We start from the raw sequence: 18,104 nt of genomic DNA on the forward strand, positions 1-18,104 counted from the left end.
CTCCATACTCTTAAATGGGCTTTTATAGTTTACTATGTTTAACTGTTTTCATATTAAAAAAACAATATTTTTTTGTTTGAAATTAGTGTATAACAATATATTTTTGACACAATGTTTATGTCCCAGGATATTTGTGATTTTTATATTTTGTCGGAGAACTGATTTATTTAATTTACCTTCTTCAATATTGCACATAGTCTCAGGTTAGATGGGCATTTTTTAACCTCTCACTTATCTTTTACCTAGTAGCTCTGCAGCACTTTTAGAGGATTTTTGGCTGGAGGTTTGGTAGGATGAAAGGGAAGCATATTTACTTGTCCTTCATGTGGCTTAGAAAGCATACTGTATTCCGAAGACAGTTTCCATCCGTTCAAGGTTTTCTACTCTTTTAATAGCTTAAGGAGTCTAGTGATTGTAGGTCAGATCAAAAATACAAAATAGAGCACATTATAAATGCTTCAAATGCCACCCTTTCCGTCTGGATCTTATTCTGAGACCAAAGGCTATTGTAAGGAGTGCCTCTCCTTAAACAGAATGTAAGACACCTATGGAGAAATCAATTTGTTTTTCAAGAAGTCTTTGACCTGTTGATACTATCAAGTGTGATGGGTATGGTTCCCAATTCCTACACCTCAACTGGTGTACATGTGCATATATCTTTTTCACATTCCTGACGGACTCTGTAACCTATTTCCAATGATAACAGGTGTACTAATGCTAAGGCACATTTATATCATATTCTGAAGTACCAGGAGACGCAATGCAGTGCTGCACACTCTCCCATCCTTGTTACTATTGCTGACACTGCTCCCTTTTCTCTGTCTGTCCCTTCTTTTTATGTTTTTCATAAAACATTTCCTTTTCTATCTGAGGAAACAGCTTGATACTCTCTTTCTAGAGCTAGATTTTAACTCTTATTACAAAGTCCTTGCACTCTGAGAGGGCATGGTTTCAAAAGTCTAAATGGTGGTTAAAAGTTAAGACCATTCAGAGTACTGCCCCGAAGGATGTAAATAGCATTCGTTCAAAGTGAAAGACTTGGGGCAAGCTACATAGGGAGAGTCAATAATGTCATTAGACCCTTCTGGCAGGCCAATATATTATCTGAAATCTCAGCATAATACCTTAAATCCTCTATCTCCTAATTTCATATTGCAATCCAATTGATGCATTGAGTAATTCTATAATAGAAGGGTGTATAGTGAAGGCCCCTACAGCTATGTCCTTACACAATCATGCCCCCTATTAAGTCAGACAGTGGAGAAATATTCTAAGGCAGCTTTTGCATCTCTACTAATTAATGGTCTGGGTATTTCTACTCACCTGCAACTATAAATCTTTCTGAGGGAATGGCTCCCCCTTCATCCAGTCGTAATATATTTTACAATCAAGGAGTGTCTGCAATTTGGATCAACCAGATCTGCGATTAGTTTCACTTGTGCCACCAGTGAATGGGATGATCCCTTTTGTTGATTTAATATAGAGACCATGGAAAAGAAACTACCAACGAGGCAACAGAGAAAGAAACTGGATGATTTATCCTCAAGAACAAACTTATCAACACTTTCAATGTAAAAGAAGATCTATATATTGAATTGGCCTGGGAAATTTGACAATAGGGACCCTGTTCATCTTTATCCAAAGTATTGGAATCCAGGGATGATCCTAGAGAAGTGCTTGAGTTTTTCAGGCGAGAAAAAGTTCTTGCTGAAACGTTTAAACAGTAAGGGCCACATGTATGAAAATGTCCATTTGCGAATCTCAAATAGTGATTTATTGCGAATCAATTTTTGAGATTCGCAAAATGCTATGTATATATGATTTGCAATAAATTGTGCGAATCCTACATATTGTAAGTAAGTTGATACTTGTATAGCGCACTACTCACCCACAAGGGTCTCAAGGCGCTTATATTCCTTAATTGCGAATCGCAAATTGCGATTTGCAATTAAGGAATACTTCCCCATTCATTCCTATGGACCAGAGGTCCATAGGAATGAATGGGAAGACATTCTCAATTTGCGATTCTCAATTAGAGAATCGTAAATTGAGAATGCAATTTTACGGGTGCCAGGGTGTCAAAAGGACACCCTGTAGCACCCCTGAAATGAGCATGGGTGCAGATGTGGCGCACATACTTGCCCTAACGGCATGTATGTGAGTTACATGGCACTTTTGACAAATGCACAAGAAGTGCATTGTTCAAAGAAATCCCAAATTACCACCAACTTGAAATTGGTGGTAATTTGCGATTTCTTAAGTCCACATTGCACTTTTTTTGTGCTTCTTACATTGCATTTAAGGAATCGTAATGCAATCGCAAAATAGGGAATCGCAAAATTTGTGATTACTTAGTTTGTGATGGGTGTTCTGTGTCATACATTGGACACTGCTGATTTGCAATCGCAAACGCCGAAATTCGTCGAAATTCGGCGATGGCGATCCCAAAATTGCCTTCATACATATGGCCCTAAGTCATTTGAAAATAAGTAAAAATTGCCAATCACTATTGGCTGTGAAAATGGACTAAACCAGATGCCTTAGCACAACTAGGTTCATGAATTTATTGCATTCGTTAAGTCAAATTTAGCAAAAAAAGGTAGATCATTGTTTATTAGCATACAGCACTTAGTTTAAATTATCATGAAAATATTACATTTAAATACAACATGGAACTGCAATCATCATTTCTCAAACATCTGCTATGTACATAAAATATGAACGCTGGTCTCAAAGGCTAGCGCTTTTACTTAACTAAAATAAACTTTTTTTCTTTGAACTACAGCTTGACATTTTCTGAGAAGAAATTTCCCTGTCAAATGCCTGCCTTTTAAAATGAGTAAATACAATCCATTTTTCCAATGAATGTTTATTTTTGTTCATAAATAACCATTTTGTTCCCACATGACAGCTTCAATGATTAGTAAATACATGAGTACTATGCTACTAAGTGTTTGTTATTTTCATCACGTATTCAGATGTATTCCACCCCGCATGAACCAATTTTGTTTCACACAATCCCATGCATCATTTATAAACCTGGAATGCCCACTGTTAGGCAATTGACTAGATGCAAGGATTGTCCACCATAAAATAGGAAAATCCAACAAAACTATGGATGCCCAACATATGAAAAAGATGACCACCATAATAGTAAGACTATCCTTATGTAGAGGACAGCTACAAAAAAATATGGCGTGACAAGTAATATGTAAATGATACTCACAAAATGCAAGGGGTCTTATTCATGAAGGTCTTGCGCCGTTGGTGCGTTACTTTTAAAATGGGAAAAAGTGGCGTACCAGTGGCGCAAGGCCTTCATAAATGAGGCCCAAGGAATGGCTACAAAAGGTCAACACCACAATTATGCCAGGGATAACTACCAAGACTATATCTGTGATGTCCATTATTATTCCAAGAATGGTCACCATAATACCAATATTAGCAAAAATATGCCAAGGATGTCCAATATCTGTCAAACACACACACACACACACTCACACACACAAACAGGCTCACACGTACCCACGTGCACAGGGATATAAAAAAGTGTTTTTCTAGTTCAATAGTTGTACCTTTGTGTTATAATATAATAAAAGATGGTTTAGCTCTTTAACATGAAGATATGTCTTAGTATAGATTCTACAAAGTGTTTTTTTCCAACAAGCATACATGCAGACTGTAAAATTAAAAATGAATTGTTCAAGACTGTATTTACAAAATGTAAATGGCCAATTGTCTTCCACAAATTGATGCACTCTATTGCACGACTTTATTTGTGCAGAACAGACTCGGAAAGCGAAGTGAAATATGTTCACATGAGGCAGATCCAGATGTTGCAAAGCGCAGAACAAGGAGTATCCCTCATACACAAAGGGGTGTCCCAAGGTGTGCACTGTCCCGATACTTACTTCTCCTGTGCAAGTCCTGATCTAGCTGCTGATTTCCAAAGATTCTGGCTCCAGAGGCAATATAAAAAACCCTCAACTACATCTGAAAGGTTTGCTGAAGGGTCGCTAGACTTGTTCTTAGATTGTCAACATCACAGATACTCAAAGGTCCTAAGCTAAGGAGTGAGGAAGGAAAATGAACTCTCAGGGGTGAGTACCCGTGTGCACTACATGTGCCTATGTTAAACCTCCTACTCATCAGTCAAAATGCAAATAGAGGACAGATGGGTTCCAATCCCATGCTTTTATTGTGCACACCTGTTTTGATGCCTTGAATTCTTACATGTCGTTTTCAAATCCCCCCTTAAACGTACTGTATTTTGTAAAGCGCACAGCTGCCCCAACAGTGCTTCCCGGCGCTGTATAACGCTGTGGAACCCTTCCTGGCTCTACCTGTGAGATGCCCCTCCTGGGTACCCCCAAGGTGAAGCCAGGCATCCCAGTGTTGTAGGGGCCGTTGTGGAGATTAAGCAAGCTATTGCCCAGAGTTGCAGCATGGGACCCATGATTAGAGTAGGCGCCGAGGCAAGAATTATCGAGTCCACGGATATTGAGCCCAAGACCCTGCCGCGTCGGGACTTGAACCCTGGTCCCAGGCCTGATCTCTGCTTCAGAGTCTGCCACTCTAACCAATGAGCCACACTTCTCCACTTAATCCTGCTGCTGGTGACAGATGGAGTGAATGGCCCCTTTCGGATTTCAAGTAAAGCTGAGACCAGTGGCGCAATGAAATATGATGCAGGACCCATACAGATTGTGACGAGGGGCCCGGGTCTCCCATATCCTACAGATATTTCTTGGTCCTCTGGAATGGTTGGGGGCTTCGTGTCACACAGAGACTACAAGGGAAGGGCCTGTATAACGTCGCTGGTTGGAATGCTGCACATTCAGAGTTTTTCACATGGGCTCGTTTCCTGTGGGACATGCGCAGCGAAAATCTGTATGACATTCCTCGTTATCCTGTAATTAGGAGTAATCCCCATTCGTTATCACAGATGCCTGTGGTAGTAGTAATTCCTGATGAGGATTCAGGGCCGAATTCGGGTCTACATTTGAGTTCTTTTTGACATCTACATTGTATAAAAAAATCTTTTTTACCCTTACAATAGATAAAGGAATGTGATAGGGGAGAGGATGTGGTCTCATGGCTACACTGCAGACCTTGGAGCTGGGAAACCAAGGTTTGAGCCTCGGGGTCAACTCCACATCCTGTGATCCTGGGCAAATGACGTAATCTCCCCAAGCCTACCAAAAAAAATAAAAAATGATTGCCTTCTTGTGTAACGTAACTGGTGCTCATGTAAAGTGCTCCAATACCTTCGAGTCGAGTTTGCACTATATAAATCTCCGAGGAAAAAAAAGGAATTAAAAACTTCTGACCGGGTAGGTCCGTTTTTGAGTCTAACTAAAAATGCTTTTAAAGGCTCTCTGGGTCGGTAGATGACATGGGGTCTGCTGTCATGAGCATGACTTTGTCTCTCCACTCAGGCTTGAAAAGCTCAGGCAGCACTTGTACTGGCCCTCCAGCCCCTCTGCTTAGACACAGGGGTCTGCTCTTTTGTTTTTGGTTGAAGGGGCTTTTCCTTGCAAAATTATAATATGCATAATTATGGATTCTCCGCATTTGCCACATAATCTATCATCAGGCGCATAATCAGCAGATTTTGCTCCAAAAAAATGCTTCTAGCCCAAATGGATTAAAGGTTACTAATAGCACGGCAGTACACGCTGGCCTGCAGTGAAATTCCCTTTCCAAAAATTGACTTGTGACGTTTCTTTTGCTTATTGTGTATTTGGGTGTTTAACTGGTACTAATGACAGTGCTATCCTATGTTAAAAGGACTAAATAAGGAAATAATACTAACACAAAGGGGTCAATTCCGATTCAGGAAAAACCACTCCGAAAGCCGTACGGAGCGTTTTTCCTTTACGAATCGTACCCTGCTGCGTCCCGTGCGTACGATGAAGTACGATTCGTACCAGGAGCAGGACTCCATACGAATCGTACAAAGACCATGCGACTTGAATCTCCGCACGAATCTCCCTTGGAACCCGCTGTACGTGACGGTTCGAAGCAGGTTTTCCTGACCCAGCAAGTACGATTCGTGTAGGGTACGCACCGTACAACACTTTTTTTAGGGGAGCCCATAACTTCCAGAGAAGCAGAGTTCGCCTCAAAACAGGTATGGTGCGTACACCCCATGTATGCAGGGGTATGTGCGTACCCCTGCGATCATGGGGTGTACGCACTGCACCCCTGTAATCATGGGGTGTACGTACCGTACCCCATGATTGCAGGGTGTACAGTGCGTACACACTGTAATCATGGGGTACGATGCATACGCCCCATGATTGCAGGGGTACCGTACCCCTGAGATCATGGGGTGTACGGTGTGTATGTGAGTGTATGTGTGTGTGTATGTGATTGTGTGGTTGTCCGTACGAATCGCCCTTACCTGACGTGGACCGTACGAATCGCGTCCTCGTACCCCAGTCCGGATCGTACTCGTCGGGTCGTGCAGCATGTTTCCGAATCGTACAGTTCAATTTCCGAAGCCATATCGTATGGATCTTCACTTATTTTCCGTACGGTTCGCAAACATTCAGACGTATTTTTGGACAACGCATCGTACTACGCATTTCGGACGGATTGGTACGATTTGTACGGAAACGGCTACGAATACGATTCGTCTGACTTTTTTTTTCCTGATTCGGAATCGACCCCAAAATGTGTTACGTTTAGCTGCATAGTTTGTCTTTTCTTAATGTTTAATTTAGCCAAACTGCTGCATAATTAGACCCACCCATGACGTATATTTCTATTAGCCCTGAATACCATATATCATTTGAAATATTGAAATACAGGGCGCCTTTAAACATGCAAGCACCTTTATCACATGCCTTTCTCGTTTTCATCAAGCAGTTTACCATTTTCACTTATCGCATATCCAGCCAGAAAACCGGTTTTACTTATTAGAAGTGAGCCTCACACAGTGAAATACAAACTCACTCATGGTCATTCTCAACAACAGAGCAGAAATGTTATGGAGACTCAGGAAAAGGAATCATACATTTTCCATAAAGCATTTATATGTTGGCCCTTAGCTATCAACCATCACATTTTTTGTGTAGTTTGTGCAAAAAGATTTACAAAGTAAGATGTAATTTACGGGCTTTTGAATTTTTCTTTCTTCCTAATTTAACTACATACATGTAAAGACAAACAAAATACATTCCCATCAAAGCACTAGTTGTGGAGGCAACCTTAGATCTGGCTATTTTCACAGACGTTTTGCTGTTAAAATTAACTTTTGACAGTGACAGACATTCGGGTCTAGAGACTGAAGGGAATATTTACAAGGCCTGTGCTACTTTGGGAGGGAGATATAGCAACATTTGTTTGACATTGCTATAAAAAAAAACAACTGGACATAACAAAATGTCATATGGATACACAAAACAACATAAAAACAGCTAAACAGTCAAACAAAACACAACACTAGAACCCTCAATGATCAATTGATTCCTAGTTTAAGAAAATGGGTTATTGGTTGAGGCCTACTCAGGTAACAACTACAATCTTTGTCAGGATAAATCACAAAAGTACACTAAATTAACCTGTGCTTAAACCTCAGGTAGCTTAGCACAAAAGCAGTCAGGCTTTATTTAGAGGCAATGTGCAAAGTATTTATGTAGCACACAAACAGTAATAAAGTGAAAACGCAATACAAGAAAAATCCCAAATCAATTTTGAAAAATACAATAAAATGTCATAAATAAAATGATACTAGAATGCAAAAAATCCAATCAGTAGAACCAGATGTATGCAGTATTAAAGTGTTTTGTTAAAATAGCGCCTAAAAGCTCAAATCCTCACTCACAGCCATCTTCTCATGCTAGCTAAGAGAAAGAAATGGGTGTATCCTCCAGGTATTTACTTATTATTCAGTTATCCCAAGATAATTCAGGCAAGACTGATCAGGAATATCTTAGTAGGGAAATAATTCAGTCCATAGGAACATGTGGTCCTGGTTATTTTAATATTGTTCCATACTTGCTTTTGCAATGATCGTATAGCCAACACATGTTTTGCTCTGTAGAACCATGCAAGTCTAGGTATTTTTCAAGGTATACAGAACAAAAAGCAAAAGGAAACCATTTTGTTATGGGGGTTGTGACTACATATTTTTCTAAAGCTATGGGGTTTTAACTAAGCATGGGCGGAATTTGCGAATCTGCGATAGGCGAATTCGCGCAAATTTGTAATCACAATTCTCAAAAATCCGCCAAATTTTGCGAGCTTGCAAATTTTTTTTTTGCGAGTTCGCAAGATTTTTGTACCAGTTTGAGAACGAGAACTTGCGCATGCAGTCACAACGGTCATAAACATGTTTCCAATTAACCAGCCAGCTCGCGATGCCTTTTTACTGTTTCGGGTCGCAATGACGTGTTCGCAATTTCCTGTTTCGGGTCGCAATGACGTGTTCGTGATCGTGGCGTCACTCAGCCAGCTACCAAAATCTTGCAGCGCACGTGAACAGGGAGGAAAACTCATCAGCGAACGCAGAATCATGGTAAGTCAATGCCACACGCGCAAGATTGTATATTTGAAGCGCGAACAAGAAAAACAAATCCACCAACTAGCGAATTGCAGATTTTTGGGCAATTTCGCGCGATTCGGGGACCACGAAAATGCCAAAAATTCGCAAATTCTGCGAGCGGAACTAATTTTCCTACCATACTTACTTTTAACCCATGCAAAAGATCTCCAAGTAACTTTGTGATTAACTTTTATTAATAACTGGCATTAAAAAGTGCTATTGACAAGCCCTGATGGAAAAATAGTGCCTTATGCATAAGGATCAAAGGATGTTATGGAGTTTTTTACAGTCTTAGAAGAATAACCTAAAATGGTTGCCAGTATGTGGTTTCAGGTTTCACTTTAAATACACTGGCACACAAATGGAAAGTCGTTTGAAACATTTTTACCTGTATATTCACAAGTAGATAGACTAGCTAGTAATTGACATCACAATTCTCTTGAGAATGCTTCCTGGAAAATAGAAAATGAGATCAAGATTGTATATGCTGAATAGTGAAAAGTTACAATGTGGTCTCTCTTATCAGGCTCCAATCTCCAATAGATGAATATTCTCAAAATGGGGGGTTATAGTATTTGCTGGACATAAAGGCGTAAGGGCGTGCAACCATCTTTTGTATTGCAGGCAGTCGGTAATGAGTGTCCGTCATATTGGAGGTGCTATTGTACTTAATGCATGTGCAGAAGGTTGGTTAGGCAAGTAAACAGGTCAGCAAATATTGTAAATTATTGTTCGTAGATCGTCGGTCCCGAACAACTAGTCATTGAGAGTGTCACCACTTAAGGTCTTTGAGGAGCACTAATCAGCCTGGTACTGCTGCCACTCTAGTTGGGCTCTGTGTGTGCAAGTGTATATCGTTTAAGGGAATGTCTGTGAGCTTAACGATGCTACTGCGTTAGTAAATGGGTAGCGCTCATCTGCCCAGTAGGATTACCGCGCCTTGTTGAGCATTGTGCTCATAAGACATGGGAAACTGCTGCATTTGTTAAATGCACATATAGATTTGCAAAAACAAGTAATACTAAATAAAGTCAGGGTGATGTGTACTTGGAATTGTGTGTCACCACATATAAATGCATCAAGTGTGTAACCCTGCATTAGTAGTCTGTCTTTCTAGAACATCAGCACTCATCAGCCTGGTAGGGCTGTCGTATTTGTTAGAGACTCAGTGCTTATACATGTTCTGCTCATGCGTAGTCTCAAAATGGGCCAAAGCATTTGCACACATTAAAAAAACATGCTAAACATCAAAACGCATCATCTGCACTTAAAAAATAATCATGTAGGCTTGCCGATTATGGATAAGTCCTCCCCAGTCAGTCTCTGCTGCTCCGTGTTCATGAGTGAAGTGGCATCTTGGTGGTTTTATGCTTGACTGGGGAAAGACACCTATTGCGGGCACCACATGGTGCCTGCATGGAAAGGGGGGACCCAGGGGTAACCCCATGGGCCAGATTCCGTGGGCCCCGGAGGAAGGGGGTACTGCTAAGTGCCTCAAAAGTCAGATTCCAACAGCCGATCGGTGTCAGAACAACCGATTTGGAAAAGCTGTCTGAATCGGTCATCCTAATCGCTCGTTCATAAACACGGTCCATAGAACACAACGATTTGGCCTCGACTGACTCGTTTACTCCGAATGCCTTTTGGAACTGAGTCGGACAGTCAGGACAGTTTCCAGACTTCCTAATCGATCGTCCAGAAATGTTTCTGAGTCGGTCAGAAACAAGGCTTCCAAGTCGGATTCGAACAAATCGAATGCCGTTCAGAGCTTTCCGGATGACATCACGATCGGCCCCTAAGTCTGGCTTGAAGAGTTCAGATAGCAGTTTTCCTTGCCAGACAGCAGGACAAGCCTCAGGCAGTAGTGCAGTTCTTTGGCACTGTGTCTGGAATTTCCTGCCTCCCTGCCTTGGTTCCACTGGTCCCAGGCTCAGAAAAGGCTAGTGTGAAGTTCTTTGTGTGTGGTCTCTGGCAGCTCCACTGTAGTATGGTAGGTGACAGCCCTGACCCTACATTAATTCAGGATGTCCCACAATGCCAACACTAAGTCCCTCTTTTCTGATAGTGTCTGGGAGGAATACACAAAGGCCACCTGCCAACTACACCTAGTCATATGACCCAGGAACACGCTGCAGGCACCAAAGGGTTAGGGCAAGGGAATGCCAATTTCTAAAAGTGACATTTTCAGATCTATGACTTAATATCCGACTTTACTATTTAGGAGGGATGTGAATTATAAATCATTTGAGTATAAACATGACTTTGGTACATGCTCCTAGTCAAACGCATTCACTTATTAAATGTAATAAGGTAACCCATCCTATGGGAGAGGTAAGCCTCTCAATAGTAAAAAAACACATTGAGAAGCTTTTCACTACCAGGACATGTAAAACTTAAAAGTACATGTCCAACTTTTGAAACACAATGCACCCTGCCCTATGGGCTCTTTAGGTCTTACCTTGGGAAAGGGAGTTTTAGACTTGACAATAGGGTCATTTGTCAAGTTGAACTGGTAGTTTAAACTGCAATGCAGGCTGCAAACGGCAGGGTGGAGAATTTTAAAAAGGCTACTTAAGTGTGTGACTCAATAAATGTGGCAGGCCCACTATTAGCATTTACAGGCCCTGGGTATATAGTATATTACTTTACTAGGGACTCATTAGTAAAATCGTATGTGCCAGGCAGGTGTAAACCAAATGTACCATGTTTTAGGGAGAGAGTGCAAGAGCTTTAGCATAGGTTAGCAGTTGTAACGTGCACAGAGTCCTTAAAACCAATTCAGCAAAACAAGAGTGATGAAGGCAAAAGGTGTGGGGGATTACCTTGCAAGGTTATCAGGTCTAACATTTCTCAGTAGGTTAAAGGGGTTTGAATCTACCCTCTTGGTGTTACTAGATTTTTATAAACGAACAGAAATCAAACTGTTAGTGTATTTAATGTAAATTATAAGGACTAAGGGCCAGATGTAGGTAGCCCTTTACCGATCGGAATCGGCCGAAAATACCGATTTTCGGCTGATTCCGATCGGTAAAGGGCTATTGAGATGTAGGGGCACATTTTCGGTAATTTTACCGAATCGGTATCATTACCGAATCGGTAAATTTACCGATTCGGTAATATGTACCGAATCGGTAAAATAATTACCGATTCGGTAATATTTACCGATTCGGTAAAATTACCGAAAATGCAATGTAGGTAGGCAATGTACCTCCTGCACATGGCTTACAGAATCGGTATTTTACCATGGAAAACAAATCCATGGTAAAATACCGATTCCGGTGTGCATGCACATGTGTGCATGCACACCTATGCCATGTGACAGGCAGACCTGCCCTTAGGGCAGGTCTGCCTGCCACATGGCACCCACGCCTGTTTAGGGGGTGCCAGGGGGTGTCAAAGTGACACCCCCTGCACCCTTGTGAAATTCGGTATTTACCGATTCGGTAAATACCGAATCGGTAAAGCCTATTGATTCCTATGGGCTTTGAAGCCCATAGGAATCAATAGGCTTTACCGATTCGGTATTTACCGAATCGGTAAATACCGAATTTTACCGATTCGGTAAAAGGGAACATCTGGATTCCCTACATACCAACCCCTCACATTTACCGAATCTTAATTACCGAATCGGTAAAATTCGGTAATTTTCGGTAATTAAGATTCGGTAAATGTTACTTACCTACATCTGGCCCTAAAGGTCAGCTGTTTCAGCAAACATGGAAAGATCTTAAATGGTGGTGCAGGACCGATCCACCATGGAATTTTCGGAATGTAGGGAAAAAAGGGCAATTACAAGTGCTGCCCTTGTATCGAATCTGTTATCTCTACCACAGACATAACAGTTAGCCTTCGAACCTGTTATTCTCCCGATTTTCAAACTTTGATCAAGACATTACATGGGATCAACCACAGGAGGCAACATCCGCGTCTCTCACATGACAGCTACCTTTGGAGGTGACACCCTATGTCATAATTCTAAAGATACTCTCTTCTTTTGGGGTGATCAGTTAGAGAGCTGCCCTAAGTTGAAGAACAAGGTATTGCATTGGCTGTCTAAATGGGTGGGTAACACCATGGAAGCTGTTTAATGAAATAATTATGGTGTGACTGCGTTGTGGTGAATTTTAGATCTTCCACCACTGAAGGCTATGTATTTACCAGATTACATAATTCCTCCCCTGAGTCGAGTATGGTCTCAGAAGTACTCCTGGGTCACTTTGCCAGTTAAGAATATGTCATGCAGCATTTTCAAGCTTGTCTCAACATAAGCATTCATGAGGAATCAGGTTTAGTTTACAACGCTATGACTTTCCATATTTCTTTTCATGCTTAATTTAGTTGATGAGACTGGCTCCTGTATGGATACTTGAGAGTCACTCTCTGAGAATAACCACACTTGTCTGCTGATAGTTTCATTGTCCTGACTTTAAACCAGAAGGAGCCTACAGATACTCCTGTTTGATACCAAATCGGACAGACATAATCAAATGAAATGTTGCGGAGATTGCAGCGAAATTGGCGGTTGCAGTTTGAAAAGCTTTGTTGGGCCGGCACTCTATTTCATCATCATCTAGAATTTTGCTCGGTCTAGTTCACATCACCTGGTGCCTATGGGCTCTGTGGAGGCAGGGGCTGATCCTAATTCTGAAGGTGAACCAGCTTGGAGCTTGGGAGCCCATGGAATATTAGTCACTCTGATTGCTCTGTCAAAGATGGCACCCGGGGCTGGTCCCAGGCTGCAGCAGTGGGCAGCTCTGCTGGTGAAGACAGGGGGCCTGTCTTTGGAACTATAGTGGTTTTTGCCTGGGTGCTGCCAAAGGGCCACTCAGGGAACATCTTTTAGTCATTTGGGAGCATTACCTGATGAGACACAGCGCATGTGCAGAGGTTGAGCGTGAAGAGTCTCTGGCTACCCTCTGTGTCTTAAATGGAATTGACTGATACCTGCGGGAAGTGAGACAACTAGTGGACCTCACCATAAGCGGCTGTAGATGCAGCCGGGTTGGACCGTGTGGGGCCACAGGAACTGGACTTCACATTGTTGGCGGGGTGACCCTGACTCTTCCCCTTTCATCCAGTTGCCGCCTGGCTCCCACGACTGCTGTTCTTCCTCTCTATCATTGTTTCACACCTTGACCCGACGAGGACTTTCTGAAACCTCTCCTCCAAGTTGGTGCTGTTGTTTACCTAGCGAAGGCAACTGTCAGGGGGACCTCACTGACCCATGCAATTGAAGTGACCAGAGCTGCTAATACCTGATAACTGCTAGTAACTGAATACACTAGAACCTGCAGGTTCCCATTAAGGAGTGCACCCTTTATGACTGTCCGCTGGTTCCGAGTGGTGCCGTTTGTTCAGGGTCATTGACATTGGCCCACCCTTCTTCACCTGGAAGTTCCTCGAGTTGCTTTGCTTTCCACTGGGCAAGGGCACAACTGACTCTGAAGTACGGGTGCCCCTGCTAATTGGCTGTTGCCTGCCACATCGCATACCTCTACAGATACATGAGTAGAGACATCGGGGTGTCCCAGACATTGACAGGTTGGCTGCACATGCTGAATGACCAGCCCTGGCCAGTAAGAAGGCCGGCAGCAGACTTAGCAGCTGCTGAGCTGCGAGTGAGATGCCTCCCCATCTGACACTCGGAAAATCTGCACTTCTTCAACCAGGACTCATGACGTAAAGGTCCCTCATCATCACATCCTCCAAGGCTAAGCACATCCTCACCAGACTACCTACTATCCCTGGAGTGGCCCTATGGCATTGGGTGCCCTTGGTTGGGTACCAGCACTGGCACTGGCATGTACAGATCCTTGCCAAGATTGAATTGTGTAGATCCTGGATGAAGTTAACTCCTCCAGAGCCTCATTCAAGGCAAAGATCGATGCAGTGACGGTGGGGGTAGATCTTCTCAATGAGAACCAGATGAAACTGAAAGAGAATTTGACCTTGACGGAATCCGCAATACAACAGGTACAGCCAAGGTAAGAGGATTTTCATCACAAGGTCCAGGATCTCATGGATATCATTCACATCCTTGAGGAACGAACAGGGGATGCTGAGAGGCAGTCACACGTTGCAATATTCTACTGGTGGGGCTGCCTAAGGGCACAGAAAAGCAGATATGGTGTTCTTCTTGGAGGACTAGCTAGTTAATACCTTGATTCCCCAGGCATTGTCCCTTTTCATCTCTATGGAAAGGACACGCAGGGTACAGATGAGGCCGCTTGTAGCCTGCCTAGACATGTAGTGACTAAGCTGCTACATTTTTGTGATTGCAATGTTATCCTACAGGCCATTCTATAGAAGTCTGGAGTACTCTAAGATGCACAAATCAAATCAGTATCGGAAAAAGGTTTTTTGTTTCCATTTATTACAAAATATATGGCATACATATAAAAAAATTATGATATTCACGAAGATGGAAGAAATCAAACAGTATATGATACACATACAGATAAAATCTATGTTTTAGCATAACATATCCAATCAATCAGCACAGCCAACAAATATATCGTCTTACTAGACTTCTTCAGTGCTCGGGAAATACTACATGAGTATCCCATGCAAAGATTAAAAATGCAAAAGCCTAAAACAACTTTTATGGTAATAATAAGTGTATGTTAATTCTCTGATATTGGGAATGCCACCCGATACATTGCTATTGTTGTCCAGGTAAGTTTCTATTTAAAAAAACTGAATTAATTAAATCACAAACTCTTTAGTAGATCTCTAGGAAATCTGGATTCAAGATTCTGTGAAGGTGCTCATGATCATCTGTCACAGTTCTGAGGAAAAATAGTCCTAGTGCACACTAAAAAAGGCAGTGGCCCCATTATCTAATCAATGAGTTATCCTGGATCCTCGGGGTACAGTTCATGCCCAACCCAAGCTTCATATTTCTCCAGCAGAAATGTAAACAGATAAGACAGAAAAAAGTATCCATGATTCTTAGGCCTAGAAACCTTTCCGAGAGTCGAAGACTAAATGTCCATCATTCAGAGTCTGCCTCATAACATGAACTGTTCCCCGAACCACTGCCCGCTCCTGCTGTTTCCGTGCTGGGGTCCTTCCAGGGCACAGATACCCACTTGGTGCTTGCAGTGCTCAGCACTGGAGGATGGCACCGATTAGGACACTGTGAGGGGCGCACAGGCAGATCATTGATGATCAGTGAGCACTCCCGGTGGACACTGCATGCACAGACAGGCAGACATAAATACAGTGTTCACTGACTACTGTCGATCCACAGCATTTAGGTGAGGACCACTCAGTACAATTTTTTGATGACATGCCCTTGTGAGTGCTGGACCCAGGGGATAGGAAAGTTTCAGGGAATGACAAACTACCACTAGAGTTTTTCAAATGCTTCGAGGTGGACATCTACAAGCAGCTGACAAAGTGGCCCAAGAGGCAGATACACTGCCAAGCATGTGGATGGCCCCTTGGTCAAAGGTTTATATCGCCCATTGCATAGCCTTACCCTTGGATTGCAGAATCCTGGGGAAAGTACTAGTGAACCAGGTCCAACCACACTTGGCTTCCTTGGTCCATCCTAATTAGAGTGGCTTTGTCCTCGAACATCAGACAGCTGTATTATAGGCTGTACAGACTGTCAGATGGACAATCTTGAGCCGTAGTAGTTTCCATAGATATGTTGAAAGCCTTTGACAGCCTTTCCGGGTCACACTTATTTGGGGTGCAGAGACATATGGGCTTTAGGGTTGAGATACTATACTGACCCAGTTGCGCAGGTCTGGACGAGGCAGGAATACTCAGCCCCATTGTTGCCACTGCCACTTGCTCTTGCAGTGGAGCCTATGACATGCAAGTTATGCCTTTGGGGTGCAAGGTATGGACTGCAGATATCAGCTCATAACCACTCTATATTGTCATACACGGACACAATTCTGCTATACCTGAAGGACGTCATCTCCGGATTGACTCTGATCAGGAACATACTTGATTGTTTCAGCACAGTCTCAGGTCTAGCATCAAGATAATGTAGTGTTGTATGCAGTCTAGTAGTTGAGATGGGAGGAGTTTCGGGGTTGGAGGAAGAGGAGGAGCGACAATAGGAAAGGGGCAGTTAGAGTAGGGACAGGGTCATGGGCAGAAGCAGAATAAAGCCCTTGTGAATATATACACACACTTTGTATGTCGTTATTGCTGCCACAACATGACAACTGGCTACGAGGGTGGGATCAAAGTGACCTGCCAGTCCTGTAGAAGAGCAAGAGCAAGAACTGCCCTGTCCCGGGCACCAACGAGACGTGATCGCTGTTGCGACGTCTGTACCCCGAAATCACCGCCGCCTACAGCTCGAGGCCAGCGGTAGAGGAGTCATCCCACGACCAGGAGATCGTGTGAAACCAATCCGGAGCAGTGGAAAGCAAAGCGCTGCCCCTCCGGTGTCCGACGCGATTTTCGCACCAAAGTCGGGATCGTACCCCGAAGACTGAACCCTGAAGGAAGGAACTGGTATACCCAGCCCACTCGGGGTGAAAATTGCAAAAAACACAGTTGATGGACAGAATGCAGAACAATGTCTTACATTCACCCCAGTACAAAGATCTGGGCCTAAATCCATCGTTTGTTTGCACTCCACACCACCCTAGGTCAGACAATGGCTATATGCAAATCAGCCTTGACCCTGTGCCTCATGGGAACAGTCCAGCCCGAACTACCAAGCCAAGTCTTTCCTAGACCGGAATCAAGCATCCAAGGACCGGTTTCTGGCTATCAGCCTTCTTCAGCCTGGATAGCTTGACTCCAGTGATGTGGAGAGCCTGGGACTCACGTCTGAGCATACCCAGCCCACTCGGGGTGAAAATTGCAAAAAACACAGTTGATGGAGAGAATGCAGAACAATGTCTTACATTCACCCCAGTACAAAGATCTGGGCCTAAATCCATCGTTTATTTGCACTCCACACCACCCTAGGTCAGACAATGGCTATATGCAAATCAGCCTTGACCCTGTGCCTCATGGGAACAGTCCAGCCCGAACTACCAAGCCATGTCTTTCCTAGACCGGAATCAAGCATCCAAGGACCGGTTTCTGGCTATCAGCCTTCTTCAGCCTGGATAGGTTGACTACAGTGATGTGGAGAGCCTGGGACTCACGTCTGAGCATACCCAGCCGACTCGGGGTGAAAATTGCAAAAAACACAGTTGATGGAGAGAATGTAGAACAATGTCTTACATTCACCCCAGTACAAAGATCTGGGCCTAAATCCATCGTTTATTTGCACTCCACACCACCCTAGGTCAGACAATGGCTATATGCAAATCAGCCTTGACCCTGTGCCTCATGGGAACAGTCCAGCCCGAACTACCAAGCCATGTCTTTCCTAGACCGGAATCAAGCATCCAAGGACCTGAACCTCGTGGGTGACTGGTGGTTGCCATCTTGAAGTCAGGCGATTGTAAAGGACACCCCTGTGAAGTGAATGGCCGGCCATTTTGAAGTCAGGCGTTCCCAATGCAAGATAATAAAACAAGCATTGAAAGCACAATACAAACATTGAAGATACAAGCAATCAGTGGACAGT

The sequence above is a fragment of the Lissotriton vulgaris genome, chromosome 9 (assembly GCF_964263255.1).
Source record: "Lissotriton vulgaris chromosome 9, aLisVul1.2, whole genome shotgun sequence".
Classification (NCBI taxonomy): domain Eukaryota; kingdom Metazoa; phylum Chordata; class Amphibia; order Caudata; family Salamandridae; genus Lissotriton; species Lissotriton vulgaris.